Source organism: Lissotriton vulgaris, chromosome 5, assembly GCF_964263255.1.
Source record: "Lissotriton vulgaris chromosome 5, aLisVul1.2, whole genome shotgun sequence".
Classification (NCBI taxonomy): Eukaryota; Metazoa; Chordata; class Amphibia; order Caudata; family Salamandridae; genus Lissotriton; species Lissotriton vulgaris.
This window is the reverse complement of record NC_141693.1, coordinates 697,305,908-697,326,611: the sequence shown is the minus strand read 5'-3', so window position 1 is coordinate 697,326,611 and position 20,704 is coordinate 697,305,908. Positions and strand designations below refer to the sequence as shown.

Sequence of the window (20,704 nt, the reverse complement as noted above, 5' to 3'; positions counted from 1 at the left end):
CACTTTGTTGGCATGATGAGTAGTGAGTGGCAGCCCACCCGCTTTCCTTTTCTTCGCTGCGGCAATAGGGACACCCACCCGGTGGGAAGTGTGGCTCACTGGTTAGAGGAGGCAGACCTGGAAGCAGAGGTCAGCCCGGGACCAGGGTTCAATTCCCGGCTCGGCGGGGTCTTGAGTCTGAAAAAAATGTCCATGGACTCGACAATTCTCGCTCCGGTGCCTACTCGATTCACGGGATCACACTCTGCGACTCTGGGCAATAGCGTGCTTAATCTCCACAACGGCCCCTCGCGGCGGGATGCCTGGCTTTCACCTTGCGGATACCCTGCCGGGGTTATCTCACAGGGGAATACCAGGACGGGTTCCTTAAGCAAGCGCTTAGAAACCGGTTGGTGATTTGCGCTATATACATTCCTGTACATTTACATTTACATTCACCCTGCCCTTTGCCTGTGATAATAGTTGGTTGCGAGTAAGGATCTTGGCTGGGGGTGGGGGAGTGGGGATAGGCACACTAACTGGAGTAGGGAGTCAGCTGATGATACTATAGGAGACAGGGTGCCCTGTTGGTGCATGTGTTCTTAAGATCGGTCAGTCATTAACAGGGGACCAACTAGTTGAGCGTCAGAGAAGGCTCGACGGGGCTCTAGGGAGAGTCTCCTTTCCGTAAGCTCAATTTCGTGGATGAGGACAGATTCAGCCCTCGTCAGAAATGCATCAAGTGTACCTACAACGCCTTGCCCCCCACCCCCTTATGACTACCCTTATTCATGCTTAATGGATAAAAAGGAAATACAAAAACCACGACTACGTTAACAAGTAAAAAACAATTGCAATTACACTTCAAAAGCACTAACCAGAGTCATTGATTGCATGCAATGTCCAACAAAAGAGGGGTGGCCCTGCCCTGCCTCCTCCTGGCTACGACGGGTGCGGATGGGCCCACCCTTGGCCCGGGCATGACTGCACGCGTCCTGTGCTGCAGGAGGCTCCGAGCAAATTTAAGTGCCTCCTGGCGCTTGCGAATGACAATGATGGTGTGCGCCAGTGAGGGTTGAGGGGAAACGAAGTCCTTGGCCGCCCGCCTCCAAACCAGCGAGACCATTGGGACGACTGTCAGGAGAGAAGTGGTGCGGGCAGCGTCACAGACCTTTTGGCAGGTAGGTCAAGTCCCGGCAAGAAGAAACTCAGAGTAAACAAAATGAAGACCGTTGCTGCGGGAGGCTCCGAGCAAATTTAAGCGTCTCCTGGTGCTTGCGAAGGACAATGATGGTGTGCGCCAGTGAGGGTTGCTGGGGAACGAAGTCCTTGGCCACCCATGTCCAAACCAGCGAGACCAGAGGGACGGCCGTCAGGAGAGAATTGGTATGGGCAGGGTCACAGACCTTTGGGCAAGTAGGTTGAATCCGGGCAAGAAGAAATTCAGAGTACACAAAATTCTCTCTTCCCGCACATATTCATACCAGCGCGCCTGCAGCTGTTCCTTAGTAACAGGGTGAGAGCCCTCAGGATTTTCATATAGTTGGTTAAGGGCAATTTTGCGCAAACAAGATTCAATATATTTTAACCACATGATTTTCCTTCAATTGTCACATGCCAGGCAATCTTTTATGATATCTGGTGTTAGTGCACCCTCAGTGTTTTGCCAAATAGCATGACAAAAAAGCAAAGAGCGGGCACTGATGTGAGAAATAAAATGGAGCTAGAGATCGGTGCTCTTAACACCCTTCTAGAGATTCTGTTTTCCACTATCTGTACTGAGGGACTACTCACTATCGCCCAGACCTCTGCCCCATAGGTCGTCACCGGCAATCATTGCAATCTATAAATCTGCAGTAAGGGGGTTAAAACATTCCTCTTCCTAGGGCGTGGCATGTTAAGTAGCGAGCCTGTGGCTCTGGACAGTTTATTTCCGCTATTAGCTATATGTATTTTCCAAGAGCCACAGTTGTTAAAAGTCAAGCCTAAGTAAGTAAAAGTATCTTGCTTACTAGTATTTGTTCGCAAGCCTTCAATGAGTGTGTTTTATATTTCTGGGGGCTGCAAGACATAATAAAAGATTTAGTAAAATTTGTCTGCAAATCTAATGATGCCATGAATTTAATTAAACCGTTCGCCAAGAGAGAGAGGGCCCTTGGTGTGCGTGCCATCAACACAGCGTCATCTGCATACAGCAGAACAGGTTGCGGCAGAGTTCTAATCAAGGGCACATCGACTGTAATAGTAGAAAAAAACTGTGGAGGTCATTAATATATAAAATGAATAAAAGGGGAGCTAAAACACTGCCTTGTCTCATGCCTCTCATTTTACAAACATCTTTTGAAACCTCTCCATTGATATTAATCCTAACTCTGGCTTTCATTCGTCTGTGCAAATATGCTAGAAAGTGAACTAGTGCTTCGTCTAAGCCAAAAGAGATTAGGATAGCCCATAGCTTGCAACGATTAACACTGTCAAACGCAGTTGACAAGTCCATAAACGCTTGGGGCCTCATTTATGAGGCTGTGCGTCAGTTTTGCGGTGCCGGTGCGTCACTTTTTGTGAGGCACCAGTGGTGTAAAAAATGCGCCTTGTTGCGCCATACTTAAAAAGTGACGCATCTAGGTAGATGCGTCACTTTTTAAACCCCTGCGCCACATTATACCTGCGTCAGGTATAATGTATGCAGAGGGAGCATTCCCCCGCAAAAAGCCTCGTAATAGTGACGCAGTGAAATCTATGAGATTTCACTGCGTCACTTTTAGGACGCTGTTGCGTCAAAATCTTGCGCCTGCCTAACAGCAGGCGTAAGACTGATGCAAGCCCTTTCACATGGGGCTTTCCCCATGTGAAAGGACGCATTGCTGGAGTTGCGTCACTTTTGTGACACACTCCAGCAATGCGTCACGTTTGAGCTTACAGATACGTCAGAAATACTGACGTATCTGTAACTCCTTGCGACATGATGCGTCATACATTAAATATGACGCATCAGGAATGTCGCAAGAAGTGCGCAGTGAGAAGTGACGCATCGCTGTTTTCACGCAGCGATACGTCACTTTACATAAATGAGGCCCTAGGTACATAGGGGAGCCTTTTGTCACTGTGTATTTGCCTATAATTAATTTAAGATTTATGCACTGCTCGATAGTGCCCACTTTAGGTCTAAAACCATAGTTGCTGGGATGCAATATTGCATTTTCTTGTGCCCAGCCATTGATACGTTTGTATAAAACTCTACCCAGTATTTTTAAAGTGGTATCTGTTAAAGAAATCAGCCTGTAACAACTGGGCAAAGAACGTCCCCTTTTTTAAAAAATTGGTACTATTATCGATGTCGACCAAGATTCAGGAATGGGAGCACTGGTAAGGTTATGTTTAAAAAGATCCATACATCCAGTTGTCTCCATATTAGCTAGGAAGTTATCCAGCATAAAGTTCATGTGCTCAGTGCTATTCATTTAAAGTGCATGTGATTCAATTCCCAAGTAAACCAGGGCATATTTCAAAACATCCCTTGTATTCCCAGACACTAATTCGCATTTTGTTCCAGACAGGAAGACTCCACCAAGTTTTCTATGACAATAAGTCATGCATCACTTCATGCAGGTAGGATTGATCATTGCCAAGTGCTAATGATTGGTGCTATCCACTGCATTGTAAAGATGGTTTATAACCTTAATCATCATAGAGGTATCCGTCGGCATTTTGGTGCTTTATCAGATACATAATTGGAATTTTTCTCCAAAGGCGCTGCAAAATTTCTAAACAGTAAATCAGATTTACACGTCATACAGGATTGATGATTATCTAGCATTAAGTGCATAAAGCTCAAACCATGACAAGAAACAATAAGCAGCTTTTAATGTTTGCCATTTACTACACCAGGCCCGGAGAAAACACCTAGATTCCGAATAGGAAACCTACACAGTATTTTTAGAGGTTAATATACGCATGGCTTCTGATAATCTCTTTACAGACAAATGCTGACTAGCTGGGATTAACCACATTCTCCTAGCCTTTCCGTAGGTTGAGCAAAAAAACATAAAGTGTTCCACGGAATTAATGCTCGATAGGTATGCTGGAGACATGGGCACATTGGTATTAGTCTGAATGTATTTAATGGCAAGATCCCTTTATCTGAATTTAAGAAAAAACAGATCTTGCTAGCGGAAGTTCTATTTGGTCCAGTAACTGTTCAAAGCTAGGACAAACTTAACCACATTGAAATGCCCCAAAAAAGTGCTGCGTGCTGATGAAGACATCCATCTTCCCTGGATGTAGCCCCAGTACCTATTCTTCAACTGGGGTACCATACCCCTTTTCAGGCTTGCAGGGTTATCCAACCACAGCATGCTTTCACAGAAAAGAGGTGGGGAGGGTAGGGAGTTGTTGGAAAGGGGGACGAGGGGGATCAATGTAAATGGAAACATAATTTACCTGCTGCCCTCAATCAGGTCACACACAACTTCTACTCTCTTCTTCCAAAGGCACTGGCTCCCAGACTGTGAGTCTGTGCCTGTTCTCTCCAACCCAGCAACGTGGTTGGGTTGGACGGAACTTTCACTGAAATGGCTGGCCAACCTGCCATGTGCAGTAAAGGGAGTGCACATATCACTCCCACTCAGAGCCTGTTGTCACTGTGGCCCCACCACCAAGACTCGTCAAAGGAAAATGAAATGATAATAATACAGACTTTAACCCTATTTTATTATTGGATGGTGCTGGTTGGGGCCACACTCCTCTGCCATAGCAGACGAGCCACCACTGATGTTATCCCAAATTCCATGCAGACCTAGTTCATACATCCAAGTCTTTATGTGGCTAAGACAAGGTACTACCTAGTTATTTTTTCAGCTCTTTTATCTCTGCAACCACCTGTTTCACTCGAATCTGGGCATCCAGAACTTCACCCAGTAAATTAGTGGTTTAAGAGCTGCAATGTGTTTAACATTCCTCAGCTCTAGATCAAAGTGCATTGGGGTAAGTGGGGCACTTGTGGGCAAGGCTAATATTGATTGAGTTAACCCCTTCCAGGCGTCAGGCGTGCGGGTGCCTAGCATCAGTGATTTTTTTCCACAAATGTACATAGGGTGGGGGCTGCCCAAAACAGGCATTCCAATGCCCCCACCCCCTCAGCAAAATTACAGCCTTTCTGCCCCCACTGAGTGGCAGATTAGGGTAGTAGCCCAATTTAAAGGTTCTCTCTGGCACCCTACGGTGCATCTTTACGAAAATCTCCGTACTGTACTGTATAAACTACATAATTGGCCCTTATAATAATAGCCTCCTTTCTCCTTACCTGTTTTAGATAGCGTATGCCACCATCCAGTCTCCCGGCCGGCGATAGCTCCCTTGTCAGTATCAGGGTCTGGAGACACCATTACGCGTCTTCCTATTATACGCATCTAACCAACGTGCCGACGTCACCACTCCTACCCGATAGGTGAATGCCTGTTGATTCGTCAGCGCCATCTTCGAACGGTTTGGCTGAATTCACTCAATCTCTATGTACTGATGTCCTATAGGAAAGGGACTATCATTCTAAGTTCTAATATTAATATGCACATGTTATCTGTGCAGGAATGCTCCATGGTCTTGTACGTGAGAGTGCATATCTGTTTCTGGGCGACCACTAATTCAGTTTTTAGGGCCTATTGGTCACTTTATCCTATTAGTAACACCGCTGGTGGCTCTTTTCTAAATAATGAGGCTCAGTCTTCCCATGATTAACAGCAAAGGCTTCAACAGTACCTATGGAGTGCTAGGATTCTCACTTTTGGACCTGTGGGTTTTCCTTATCTATCGGTTGGACAGTTCAGGGTAATGTATGACAATTAACAATACTGCCTTCCTAGTGTGGCTATTAAGATCCTCTTATAGATGGTAAAAGAAAAGATATTGCATGCAACCTTATCCCTTGACTATGGTCTGTGTTTGTTTACGCTTGCGCGCAGTAGCCTCTCGTCATCAAATCGGCCAAAATAGGAAAAATAAAGAGAAATTAATAAATGAGGAACTAACTCTTCCATGGTGGATATGCTCATTATAAGAGGACTTCTTGTACCTGGTTTCTATACGTGTTGATGGTAAGAGCACGGGAGTCCATACCTCATTAATAGAAGGCCTCTCTAAGCTATATTCCGTAAATTTTGATAATGGGATCTTATAGAACTGATTCTCAGTACTAGGGGGCTTCTTATGTCTGTATTGTCTTGTGTTACAAGTGGTACTAGTAGTCTTTTCATAATAGTCCATAGGATGTAAATGTCACAAAACTGTATTACATCTTTATTGAAGGCGGCGAGCTAACTGATAAATCTGTAAATAAACTGTCTATATCTTCTCAGGGGTACCTATTTAGTTGATTTTCGATATTATTTCTTCGTTCAAGCCTTCCCTGGCCATATTGAGAGTAAAAATCCAATATGTCTCTCTCATTTTCCGTATATCTGTCTCGCTTTATCTTGGTTTGGTTTTCACCTTTTCCAGGATAAGCCAGCGTAGATCGTTCTCTGAATGTGCTTGCTCCATACAATGTTGCACTGATGGTGATGTTAATTTCTTTGTTTTAATGGCCCATCTGTGCTCAGAGTACCGTAACAAAACTCTCTTCCTGCTTCCCCAACATATCCCTGATTACAAGGACACAGAATGAGGTAGATCACATTCTGACAGTTGGTGTGATCTAATAGTTTACCTGTGCGTCCTTTGTAAGTCCACTGTTCAGTAACTATAGCTGTTTCACTGGCCACACATATGCCACATCTGTGATTGCCTTGTATTACAGGAAGGACTGTGATAGACCTGTCTGGAAGAAATTTTCTGGGTGGATCTCTGGAATGGACCAATTTGTCTTTTAAATTGGCATTCCTACGGTATGCTAATATGGGTTTTTCTAATGCTTCCTGGTCTTCACTAGCATTGAGGATGTTCCAATTTTTATCAAGTGTATTTTTGATTTTAAAATTCAAGGGAAAGTGATCTATGACACACACTAGTTTGTCATTTTTCCTGCGCTGGGATCCTGTCAACAGAGCTTCTCGGTTATAAAATCTTGCTCTCTTAAAGGAATTCCTGACTAAACGCTTAGGGTACCCCCATCCAGTAATCTCTGTTTAAGGTGTCCCCCGTGCTTGTCATATCCTGCTATGTTTGGGCAGTTTCTTCTTGCTCTGAGGAATTGCCCAATTGGGATAGAATCTTTCTGACAGGTCAGATGGTAACTGTCGTGCTGCAAGATAGTATTTTTGGCAGTGGGTTTTCTGTAGAAGCTTACTTCTAATGCTCCTGAGTTAGCTGAGATGGCTATATCTAGGAATTCTTCCTTTTGGTACTGTAGTTTGCCGTAAACCTTAGATTCTTGTCACTCAGGTTGAGCCAGGAGATACATTCCTGGAGAGTTTGTTCACTGCCTTCCCAGACAAAGAAAATGTGGTCTATGAAGCTGTCTAGACAGGCTTTTTGGCTCTATTTAGCGGTAGTATAGACTTTAATCTTGCTCACATCTAGGATGTGTGTTCCTGGCTTGTGTTGGCCCTTTTAGGCCCTTTCTTTCAGACATAGAAGAGGCCATCTATTGCCTATTGGCTTTGGCCTGTCATTATTTCTTATAGTAGAGGTTGGATCCTGTGGTCCTGACTTTATATTACACATTGGTATGGTTTATGTAGGTACTCTGACAGAGCTAAGGGTTATTTCATCCTTCTCAGGCGTATAGGCCCAGAACTAGACAGACTCCATGTTGATGGAGCTGAGAGGCTTCAAGGGAAAAGGTAAAGTTTATAGTTAAAGCTGTTGTTCGCCCTAAGCGAACCGGAGAGAACCGGCCAGAGCTGAATCTAATCAGGAAGTGTCCCTGGGCTCAGGTCTCTAGACGAAACAAGCAGCTGGTCACTGTGGGAGCGTCTAGCGCAAGGAGCCTGGTGCATGGGATTGGTGGGAGGAAGCTGCTGGCTGGAACTTTCCATGAGGAAACAGCATTCTATATCAGTGAAGTGCAGAGGCGGAGTCAGTTAGTTGAGCTGGAGTGGTAGAAGAGAGAGTTTGAGCTAGAGAGAGCTGAGCTGAAGTTGCAGTTAGTTGAATTGGAGGAGCAGAGAGTGTTGGTAGAGTTGGAGGAGTGGAATTGCAAGAGGAGAAGAGACAGAAAATGCTTGGAACAGAGAGAAGACAAACAGACAGTCAGTGAGCTGGAACTGAAGGAAGCAGTCAGAAGCAGTTACTTATCTATATCGTGGATTAACCTGTGGGAGCAGCTGGAGTTAATTGGACATTGGCACAGAAACCTTGAAACAGAGTGAACAAGCTAGTGGAATGACTGGTGATCAGAGCGGCAGGAAACATTAGATTGAAGTTGGAATGTGGAGAGAGAGTCCGTGAGGGAGAGAAATCCAGTGCAAAGTGATCAGCGCAGATGTGTATCCAAGAGGGCAGGAGAGAGAGAGTCTGAGATGAGCCAAGACACAGACGAGAGAGGAGCCCAGATGACAGCTAGAGCAAGACTTCACACTAACCAGGTGATATCCATCTTTTATAATTATACCTTAATCTTGTCCTTATTCCCTAGGCTATTATATGTCTAATCTTTTCCTTTTCAGCGGTGTGTTAAAGTCCCTGTTAATCAAGAGACCCCATAGATTTGTGTATGTGTATTTTATCATTGTTAAAATAAAAACTTCCCCAGTTCTTAGTGAACCGACATGTGCCTTGTATTCTTGTTCAATCATGGTAACTTACTCTTCTAGTTGAGCATTGTTTGCATGAACGAATGTGAAATCCCGATCAGGTAAGGAGTGACCAAACAAATAGGAAGCGAGGGGACCTTTGATGCCAGGAGAAGAAGGTACATATAATTAATTGGCTAACTCCTAATATTGTAGTAGCAAGCCCTTAGTGAATAGGGAGAGAGACTCCTGTAAACAGCGTCTTCTATTTTCAGAGCATAGGTAACCTTTTTCTTCTAGTCAGATGTTACAGCCAGAACAGATGCTGCCCCTGATCCGGTAAGTCTGAATAAATAGGGAGAACAAGGAGCCCTTGAGCTAGGGAATTGTTGACACTAAGTAATTCGGTCATCCCATAATATTATTGTAGTAGCGAACCCTTAGTGAATAGGGAGAGAGACTTCCCAACATATAGAGAGAAAACTGAAGGTATTCATAGGAGAGTGGTCGTCATTGGTAAGTGGCGTTAATGAGAGCGCTGGGGAGGAGACCAGCGTGGAGGCCTGCCGGATTGCGGGCCCTGTGTAAATGAGAGCACCTAAGACAGAGGGGTGTGTAGGTCTGCCGGATTGCGGACCGTATGTAAATGAGAGCACTGGGGCTGCAGACCCATGTGTGTATACCCACAGGATTGTGGCATGTTAATGAGAGCGCCAGGGAGGACACTGGCGTGTAATGCAGTGTATAATGGTAGATAATCAGAACTGCCCTAGGGTAGATTAGTCTGGACCCATGTGGTCGCGAGACTATAGGGTATGAGTGTGGTGTAGGGCATGGATATCCTTAGTAATCAGTGAGTATTCTTAGTATCCCTATAGATTTAGTGGTGTTTCTGATAATATGAGCTTGTATATTGCGAGTTCCCCATCCTCAGGTAGGTACCCAGGTGCCTGGATAGATGGTCCTGAGGAGGGAGATGGTTACGTTCCGGCTGGGTTAGAGGGGCCCCTAGGGGCTGATCCCATCTGGTCCAAAAATCCAGACGGTACATCTGGCGTAGTCGACTGCTTACGAATCCTGTGTGACCAGGCCATGTGCTTGTAGAGGTTCCTTTTTTTTTAGTTCAACAAGATTTTATTAAAAGAAATAAGGATCCAAATAATAGCAGTCAAAATACAAAGAGGTGATACATTCCAATATGAGTAGAACGTGAAAAAACAAACATGGATATCATTCGATCAGCAACTCAATTATATGTAAATAAAATTAGAAAGAGGGGAATCAATGCGGAGTTACCAATATAAGTCAATAATGGGTATATCGTGTAGAACATGGAACATATCAGCCACTGAGATGAGGGTAGGGGCAGGGGAAGAAACAAGAGCAAAAGGAGGAAGGAAGTAAAGAAAGGAAAAAATAGCAGTAGAAAGAAAGAAGCGGGACAAGAGGACAGGAAAGAGGGAGAAAGAGAGAAGGAATCCCACATGAATAGCCCAATGCAACGTAATTAGCAGACCAAACATTACGTAGACAAACCAACAGGAAAACGAGGGACTACACCTTGCGAGGAGAGTTCCATGTATTTATCCAGGGATTCCCAAACCCCACTCGGAATGGAGGGCGATAGGTGTGCTAGATCTACTGAGGTGTGAGCACTACGTAAGAAGGAAACCCATGCCCACCACGTATGGTAAGAGACTGACGAGAAAGATTTCCAATCCATAAGGATAACCTTGACCGCAATAGATAAAAGAAGATCTAACAGCTGTAATTGTAACAAATCAAGGGGAAGGGGCGTAGGGGCAGCCCAGGGACCTAATAGGACTAGAGGGAAAGAGAGCTGGAGCTGAATGTCAAAAATAAGAGATAAATGTTGCTGAATAAGGGCCCAGAAAGGTTTAAGTAAGGAACAATTATAGAACATATGAGGGAAATCCCCCGCCTCCATGCCACAACTCCAACAGAGATCATCTTCTTTAAGGTTGAGAGAATGAAGACGTACAGGTGTCCAGTGGAGTAAGTTAATCGAGAAAAACTTGGACTGTATTAGGGAAGGAGCTATTTTGTTACGAAGCGCAAATTTGCTGATGGATTGCCAAGCTTCAGATGATAAATGATCCGTGATATTGTGATCGAAATGACGCATCCATTTTTGTTGTGCAACTGTCTGGTCAGGAAGCGAAGTAGAAGATAGAAACTTATATATGTGGGAGGCAACATGACCAGCTTTGAGCCAAATACAAAATAGCGAAATGGTAGGGGAGGAGGGGTGAAGACGAGTTTTTGAGATGGCAACCTTGATTTTAAGAAAGGTATAGAAGTCTAGATTAGTTAGAGAGTGTTTGAGCGCTAGGGTAGAAAAAGGTAGGGGTTCCCCAGAGTCACTATACAGATGTTGTACAAGAGAGACACCTTTCGTAGCCCAATATGACATGAGGGTGGGAGTGATATTAATTTTGATTTTGGAATTACGCCAAATGGAAGACCATCTAGTTTTGTGCAGAGGAAATGCTAGCTTCCTGTCCACTTTCTTAATTGCGGTAATTGTATCAATAATTATAGAGCGGGAAAACAGAATGTGCAAAGTGGAAGTAGTACAGAGAGAGGCAAGTGGTAGAGGTGCAACTAAGTCCTGTTCTATGAGTAGCCATAAAGGAATATGATGGGATGGGGGAGAAAACCATAAGGCCCCCTGAGAGGCCAAGAAAGCCGTCTGGTATTTTTCCCAGTCTGGGAAATTACAACCTCCCATATCACAGGGTCTACGTAAATATTTATATGCTAATCGAGCGCGTTTGCCATTCCAAAGAAATTTGGCGGTGATACCATCGATTTCCCGAAAAAAAGAGTCGGATAATTTCATCGGAATCATAGATGAGACAAAATTAATAATCGGCGTGATCATCATTTTTAAGGTTTGTAGTCGACCCCACCACGAAATATGTTTCGGAGACCATGTATCCAGAAGACGACGAACCTTAGTAAGAGTTTGAGATTCATTGTAGGCAACCGTGGTATGTAGCGTGGAACAGAAATAGATGCCTAGATATTTGAGATGGGTAGATTGCCACTTAAAGCCAGCCGAACCCATATGAGCAGGAAAACAGTAGGCATTTAAAGGGAACATTTCTGTCTTATCTCTGTTTAGAGTGTATCCGGATACTTTAGAGAACAAAGAAATGGTATCAGAGATAGCAGGGATGGCCAACGCTATATCGTCAGAGAAGATGAGAACATCGTCAGCGTAGGCAGCGGTTTTAAGACAATGAGTACCAAAAGAAAATCCTTTGATATCAGGATGCAAATCAATCAGCCGAAGGAGAGGATCAATAGATAACAAAAACAAGAGAGGGGATAAGGGACATCCTTGCCTCGTACCCTGGCAGAGATTAAAGGAAGAGGATGTAGCACCATTAACCCTAATATTAGCTTTAGGTTGGGAGTATAAAGACATTACCATGTTAATAAAAGAGTCTCCGAGGTTATGTGCACATAAGACAGCTCGAAGGAAAGGCCAAGAGACCTTATCGAAGGCCTTTTCCGCATCGAGGGCCAAGGCCGCGGCAGGTAGTTGGGATCGCTTAGCCGCTCCAATAATATGACAGAAAGTGCGGATATTGTCTCTTGCCAGTCTACCCTTAACAAATCCAGTTTGGGAGGGATGGACTAAATTAGGAATAAAAGATTCTAGACGTTTAGCCAAGATTTTAGCAAAGATCTTCGCTTCCATATTAAGAAGCGAAATAGGGCGGAAGTTCTTAGGATCTGAATGATCCTTACCTTCTTTCGGGATCACTACTATCGTGGCATCGGCAGCTGTACCAGAAACAGAACCATTCCGAACAAAGGTGTCAAAGACAGCTTGTAGCTTAGGAACAAGTAGCGGAAGAAAGGTTTTATAAAATAAGATCGGGTATCCGTCTGGACCAGGAGCTTTCCCCGAGCGGGTGGCCTTGATAGCAGCCGCTATTTCCTCCGGTGAGATAGGAGCATTCAAAGTAGATCGATCTCCTTCTGAGATTGATTGAATCGGCATTGATTTTAAAAAGTCTTGGCACTTGTCAAAAGAAGCCTGGTTAGAGGGGGTGTATAATTTGTTATAGAAATCGCGAAAGACTTCAAGAATTTCCTCAGTTTGGAATTTAGTAGAACCAGTGTGATCTTTGATAGAAGAGATCTGGGAGGACTTATAGGAAGAATCTTGGAATTTTAATGTGGCAGCCAAGAGTTTCCCAGCGCGATTCTTTAAAAGTAACTTCTTGGACTTTTGCGCCTGGAAACCAATATGAGCTCTTTTAGTGACAATAGTGTTATATTTGTATTTTAGGAGCTTAATTTGTTGTAGAATAGTCGGATCTTTGGTATGTCTAAAGGAGGCCTCCAGAGTTTTGATGGTAGAGGATAAGTCAGTAAGTTCCCCCTTAATCGCCAAGTTACGTTTGGACATGCACGCTATAACTTGGCCCCGAAAAGTACACTTAAAAGAGTCCCATAAAGTTATTGGAGAAGATACAGAGTCCTCATTTTCACGGAAAAAAGTGTTTATTTCCGTGGAGAATTTATCTACCTGGGCAGAGTCATGTAACACTTCCGTATTAAGTCTCCAGGAACGACCACGCGGTTTCGGCGCAAAGGACGTAAGCGTAAAAGTGACCGCGGCATGATCAGAAATGACAATGGGATGAATCAGCGGAGAGGCAGAAGCAGAGACAAGAGAGGAGTGAACCAGGAGATAATCAATACGAGAGAATGAGGAATGAGGGGAAGAAAAGAAAGAAAAGTCACTGCCAGTGGGATTATGGAGACGCCAAATATCATGCAATTGAGCAGTGGAACACATGTTAATCATCTGTTTATGTGCTTTAGGCGGACGAAACTGGAATGCAGAGTTCCTATCCAATAAAGGATCCATTGGTAAGTTAAAATCTCCACCAACAATGAGATTGCCAGCATGAGGGGTGTCATGCAATTTTTTGGAAATGGATTTCCAAAAGGCTGGATTATCAACATTCGGGGCATATATATTCATAACAAACAAGTCATGTTGTCCATCTGACAATTTAGATAGAAGCCAGCGACCCTCAGAATCATGCTCAGAAGAAATGATTGATAATCCTGAATTCCTCGAAACTAACATAAGCACACCATTGCGTTTACCAGAAGCATCAGAACAAGACACATCCGACACCCAGTCTTTCTTTAAAAATAAGGCTTCTCTACTGGTAATTTTAGATTCTTGAAAGAGGACTAAGTCTGCCGAGAGCGACTTACAGTAATCCAGGATTTTAGATCGTTTCACTGGATGATTTAATCCCTTAACATTAAGGGATAATACATTTAAACCTGGCATGGAACAAAGGGGGATACAAACGGAGACAGCATTGAAGACAGAGAAAGAACGGAGTACACACAAACAGTGGACCAGATATTAAGCAAAATCGATGTTACGGGAGCGACCATGTGGGAAAACCAGGAAAGAAGAAAGGGCAGAAGAGAAGAAAGACAAGAAGAGAAAAAGAGAGGAGGCAGAGGGGGAGGTCTAAAAGAGACCCATATCATGCAAGGGAGAACGTGGAAAGGGCGAGTAGGGGGCCCGTATTAGAGCAAAAATTGGGAAGGAGAAACAGCCCAATATTAGAAAAGAAAAAATCTCATGAAAATAAATAATACAATATGAGAAACAGCAGAACTCAGTACACATATCATTTGAAAATGAGGAGCTGAGACGCTATAAGAGGAATAATACACTTCAGGGTAGATTAGCAATATCATAACATGAACAAGATCATATAATGAAGAACAATTGAATAAAAAATGCAAAAAGAAACTTAATTATGCAATAAAGAGCCTAAACAATATGTAACATTTCTAAATATAGTAACGAATATGCAGCGAAATCACATATCAATAATAACAACAATTACATAACTATACTATAAAGTGGAATCGTAGAAGGAAAAAAGATAAGTGTCAGAGAGGAGCATGTAGAGACAAGGCAGAGACAGAGATGGAAGAGGAAAAGGAGCAGAACCCGTAAGGAGAATTCTACACCGCCAAACTAGAACGATATCAAGCATAAGGTGAAGATGAGAAAAAGAAAAGTGCCAGCGAAAAAAGAAATAGTATATTAATTACAACCAAGAAATCTGTACCCAAGAACTACAACAAGGCAAGTACCATGTAAAGGATAGACCAGAAAAAGAGGCTCAGAGGACGAAATTGAGAAGTAAGAAGAGAATCAAGAGTAGTATGAAGAAGAGAAAGAAAAGAAAGAACATACAATAGCAGAGGAGTAAATTAGCGTGTAAACACCACTAGAAAGAAAGAAGAGGAATTCATCTTGAAAAACAGCACAACCACAAGTAGAGAGATAAACAAATCAGGTCCCTGAGGCCCCCGGAGCCTGTGTCGTTGCTCTTTGAATCTCCATCTCTATCTCCTCTTGGTTGTCTAAGAACGTTGTCAAGTCTGCCGGTTCATCGAAGATCCTGGGACGTCCTTTATAAGTGATGCGAAACTTGGATGGACCTGAAAAGGAAAAAGGAATGCCCAACTCGGTGAGACGTTTCCGAAGGTTCAAGAAGCCTTTCCGTCTTATGACTGTGTCTCTGGCAAAGTCCTGAGAAATGGAAATGCGATGACCCTCCCAGATGAGTTGTTTAATCTTGCGCATATGAGACAGAATCAGCTCAGTGTGTTGATGTCGTAAGGGCTTAAAAATGATTGCTCTTGGCTGGGTGGCTGCCTTGGAACGAAACGTTGGAACACGGTGTGCTCTTTCAATCTCAAAATCTCTGTGAAAAGATAGCTGGAGTGTATCCGGAATCCAATGAGACAGGAACTCAATCATAGAGGAGGAAGATTTCTCTGAATCCTCCGGCAGGCCAAAAATACGAAGATTGGATCTCCTGTTACGGTCTTCCTGCTCCGTGAGGTCTCTGCGCAACGCCACCATAGAACGCTCCAGTTGAGAGAGGGACCTAGATTGCTTTTGCATCCCATCCTCTGCAGAACTTATTCGTGTTTCTGTCGCTGACACACGAAGAGAAAGGGCTTTAAAGTCATTTCGGATAGCAGATATTTCAACTTGCAATAAGTCAGTGTTAGTTTTTGTTGACTGCGCAATGTCATGAACTTCATTCAGGCGCGCCAAAATGGTGTCCAATGTGGAAGCATTGTCTGCCTGAGGAGATTCAGGCGTCGGAGAGACTGACTTAAGTCTTTTTAAGGATGCGCCCAGGTCCTTGGAGTCTTTGCTGTTCAATGAGCGATTCATACTGACAGGTGACGTAGTAAGAGCCTAAGAGAAAACACTGGAATAGGCTGGAACACCACAGGTGCGCAAAATATGTAGACTCAGTGTCAAACAGTGGCAGTTTACGTTCAAAACACGCAAAGGAAGAATAGCTGTAAAGTATGGGCAAAGTTGCGCAGGAAATCTCCTCAATAAAATAAAGCGGACACCTCCATGAAGAATGCGAGAGAAAAAATAGAAGCGAGCAGCTCAAAAAACCAGCCAAGAAGCAAGAAAGTAACATTAAAGGAAAAGCATAAATGTTACCATTTCAGCCGTCGCGTGTAGAAACCCTCAGCCGAGCGCTGAATACCGCAAGTTTGTATCCGCGGCGGCGCCTCAGAAGTCCGATGACAGGAACGTCATGCGCGACAAAATGGCGGTCGCACTTCAGGAATGCGAGCGCCTGTGAGGGATAATGCAGGAAACATCTCTTCGGTGGCTGCGAACGCGGTAAAAACAGTGTCGTGAAGGTCACTGCATGTTCCGCCGCTGGTGAGTGAGGTTGCAGGTCGAAAGGGCACGAGGAAGCGGAAAGAAACGCTCTACGGGACCAACTCTCCCCGGAGCTCAAGCGCGACACGCCATGCTACAGCGGCGCGCAAGCCACGCCCCCCGTGCTTGTAGAGGTTCCTATATGTTGTGAGGGAGTGCCCTGATCGCCAGTTACATCTGGCGTAGTCGTCCGTTTAGGAAGCCTGTGTGACCTGCCATGTGCTTGGAGAGTTTCCCATGTGTTGTGAGGGAGTGCCCTGAGCGCCAGTTCCATCTGGCGTAGTCGTCCGTTTACGAATCCTGTGTGACCTGGCCATGTCCTTGGAGAGGTTCCTATATGTTGTGAGGGAGTGCCCTGATCGCCAGTTCCATCTGGCGTAGTCGACTGTTTACGAATCCTGTGTGACCTGGCCATGTGCTTGGATTGTTTCCCATGTGTTGTGAGGGAGTGCCCTGAGCGCCAGTTCCATCTGGTGTAGTTTTGCAGTTTATGTAGCCTGGGTGACCTATGGGCTTGACCAGTAGCAGTGTGAGGAGATTGCAGTACATCATGGCATTTGACTTAAGCAGGGTGGAAGAAATGGTTTTCATTTTGGTGTTTGAACTGTCAGGGTTGAAGGATGACATTACATGAGGGAGCCAGTAACATCTTTGTGATGGTCCAATTGTACAAATGTGTGTAAAAAATGCTTTTAAATTGCCCATTAAATTGCTTGCTGCGTCTGCTTATGCTGTGCAATGTGAAATGTGTTCAATGTAATATGACTTGTGGAGTTCTTTTTGTATATATGGCTTGTGAATAGCGCCATGTAATTGTGGCTTGTGAGGAGCATGTTCTCATTTTGACTTGCTGTGTTCCTTGTGAATTGCACCTTGGTTGTATTACTTGTGAAGAGCTTGTCTTGTAAATATGGCTTGTGAATAGCGCCATGTGGTCATGGCTTGGACAGGGCATGTTATCATTACGTTAGGCAGGAGAGAGCTGGATCTCTTTCGGCTGCTTGGGGATAACGTTTTGAAGATGTGCGTACATGTTATGTGAAAACATGGAGAGATACTATCTTGAATTTCCCATGTACTACGGTCATTGGGAAATGATTTTGTTTGAGCTGCCAAAGGGTTAATATCTTGAATTGAGATGGCAGTATTTATTTTAACATGCTGTTTAACATGCATGGTTATTTGAGCTGACTATAAAAGTCAGTGAGTGTTTTGATGGTTGATGATTTGATTTGACTTTTATTGGTTTCTGGGTCTGCCTATGTGCTTTGTCAGCTTCTTGATGGAAAGGTAACATCTTGTGCTGAGCGTAGGGCTCTGTTAATTTAACATTCTTTTTGAATTGCGTCTACGAATTTGTGTGGGTTTGCCTTGGAGCTGATGTTTCATGTGTCTGACTCTTAGAGGTCGGTAAGTTATAAATCAACCAGTCGGATTGAGATAAGGGTTTGCACGGAGGGAGCAGTGTTCTTTTAAATGTGCTACTTAATATGCTTCCACAGCCGTGTGGAGAATTATTTTTGAATGCACGATTTAAAATGAGTGAATGATTAGAAAGATGGCCTAGTTAGAGTGCACGCTACGGGCTGTTTTCATTAATTATTTCTTTGAGGGTTTTCCAACTAGACCGGTGTTTTAGAATGATCACAGATTGTGAGTAGTTATTCTTGCCCAACAGTGCACAGTAACATGTGCTTTTAATTAGTGAAAGGCAACCGTGTGCTTTTAAAACAAATGTGTTCTCATTATTATTTTTCCAAATGCAAGCTGAACCTTTTTTCAAATGCAAATGTTTACAAAACTGATGAATCTGACCCTTTTTAATACGTAGACTAGAAGAGCTTGCAATGTAAATTTTTGTTCTGAAATGCAAAATTATGGTGTTTCACATGTTATTTTCCATAAATAATATACATTGTGTCTGCTAATATTTTTTCTTTGCAGCAAATGACAATACTGAATTATTTTCAAATGCTAGCATGTCACTTGATTACGAAAAATATATGCATGCTTTTCATCACGTTTTAATTTTACTTCGGTTAGTTTGAGAATAATGGTTCCCTCTCTAGCATGAGAATTGGATCTCTGGAATGTGTTTTTCGACCTTGGAAGTTAGCCTGGCTCAGACCAGCTGTTTTGTAAAGGGGGGCTTTTTCCTCTGAACCCTCCGAACACTGCCTGTCTTGTTATGATTGGCCAACATCCAATTTTGTTCCGCGGACGGAATGTTTATGTAAGGGGGGGTCAACTCGCTCTTCCTTGCTGTCGGCGCAGACAGCTTCATTGCCTGCAGATAAGGGATCCTTGTACATGCAGAGTAGTTGGCAGACTCTTGGCCCTTGGACTTAGTTAGATACAGTAGGCCTGGGTAGGCTTTCCTGATTGGAGACTAGAGATGCTTGGACCGAGTGCTTGGCAGCGCCTTCCTCCTGCAATGAGATCAGCACTTGGCCGTGATTCAAATTACTTCACACTGTAGCCTGGCTTCTGCGTATTTTTTGGAGCAGATTCAAAGCTCTGAGCACGAACATCTTTCTGAAGGGAGGGGCTGTCTCACAGAGGATTAGGGTATTACTAGGCCCCAGCCCTTCTGGCTGTGTATATAAAAATTAGATTTTGCCCAAACAAATTTAAAAGTATATGATTTTAATTATTTCTTGACTTTAGAAGAATGTTTTTAATTAATTACGTTTTTTTTTTTCGACAATGAAAAGCACTTGGGGTGCTTTTTAAATGGAAAATGTTATCTTGCTAGATTAATGATACTGGTTTTCTTGTCCTAGGTTGCTGGGTTGTGGTGTTCGGTGTGTTCGTCGGCCCACCCCCTCCCACTCCCTTTTTTTTGTTTTTCACTTTCTTATGTTAGTTTATTATTTTTGGAAGATGGAACCAGACCAGACCGGATTGGTGGCGGATGAACGGCGAAAGAAGTGCTTCCTTGGTACCGGAAACAGATGAAGATGCAGGGTGGTGACCTACACTGATGTCCCAAAATTGACTGCCTTGAACCCCAAATTTCCCCTGTGCTGAACATTGACTGAGCTCGTCATGAGCATGGAAGGGGTTGACTGTACTCTATGTTGGCTGCCTCAGTGGTCAGGTTCAAAGTCCATATAATATCCTTGAATATATTTTTGACAAAGCCAATAGTATTCAACATGAACCCATTTTTATTGGATTTTGATAATGTTTCCCACAACGGGAATTTGTTATGTAATTCCTTGGCCTGCATTATTCCCATGTTTTTCTTTCCAATCACCACAAACAGGCCCCACTTTTAAAAATCTCGTGATTTTGATGATTATGCAGTGCCAATATATTTTACTCTTACTGTGTTCGCCTATTATAATTTTCCTGTTTTCTGCAGAACAAGTTTTTGCCAATGAAAGATCGATGCAGATAAAATGTAATTTTTTAAATGGTGGTACACACGTGTTCCACAGTGTGAGAAACTAGGTGCTAACTGCTTTATGATATTGTGTCTTTTAGATATGCGCCACATTTAGATACATTTTAATATGCATAATGCTACACCAGCTATTTTGTAGACATGGGGTTATCTTTATTTTCCTGTTATTACACTTTCACTTTGATTGATCCAAGGGTGGTTACCCTAGACTTTAGGTTGTCCTGGGAGGTGTGTCTTTTAGTATGGTTATGTCCTACATTTCTTATTAATGTTTGCCCAGACCTTGAGAACCGTTTGTCATGTTTATTTCTCAGATTTCACCAAATTTTTCCTTAAGTTGACCAATGTCAGTAGGCCTCATTTAGGCCCATTGTTATTTTTATTCCACAAACAAGGCCCTACACCAATAGATTTTATGAGTTATCATTAGCTTAAGTTGACCAAAGTAGGTAGGCCTCATTTAGGCCCATTGTTATTTGTATCACTCAAACAAGGCCCTACACCAATAGATTTTATGAGTTATCATTAGCTTAAGTTGACCAAAGTAGGTAGGCCTCATTTAGGCCCATTGTTATTTTTATTCCACAAACATGGCCCTACACCAATAGATTTCATGAGTTATCATTAGTTTAAGTTGTCCAAAGTAGGTAGGCCTCATTTAGGCTCTTTGTTGTGTTTTCATTAGAAGTTGAAGCACATTTAGTTCTTAAGTTGACCGAAGTAGGTAGGCCCCATTTAGGCCCCTTGCTGTTTTCATTCAACTATTAAGTCCCTACATCATTAGATTTCATCAGTTATCACTAGAAGTTGAGGCACATTTAGTTTGAGGATGCTTTGGTTAGTTTCTGTTGTTATCAGATC

The 20,704-nt window shown here is 43.3% G+C and overlaps 1 protein-coding gene across 2 annotated transcripts in view; it reads right to left on the bottom strand.

The window, feature by feature from the left end:
- Positions 1 to 20,704, bottom strand: part of LOC147711410 (cGMP-dependent protein kinase 2-like) — a 2,360,133-nt gene that overhangs the window by 1,184,451 nt on the left and 1,154,978 nt on the right. The gene's annotated exons all lie outside the window — the stretch shown is intronic.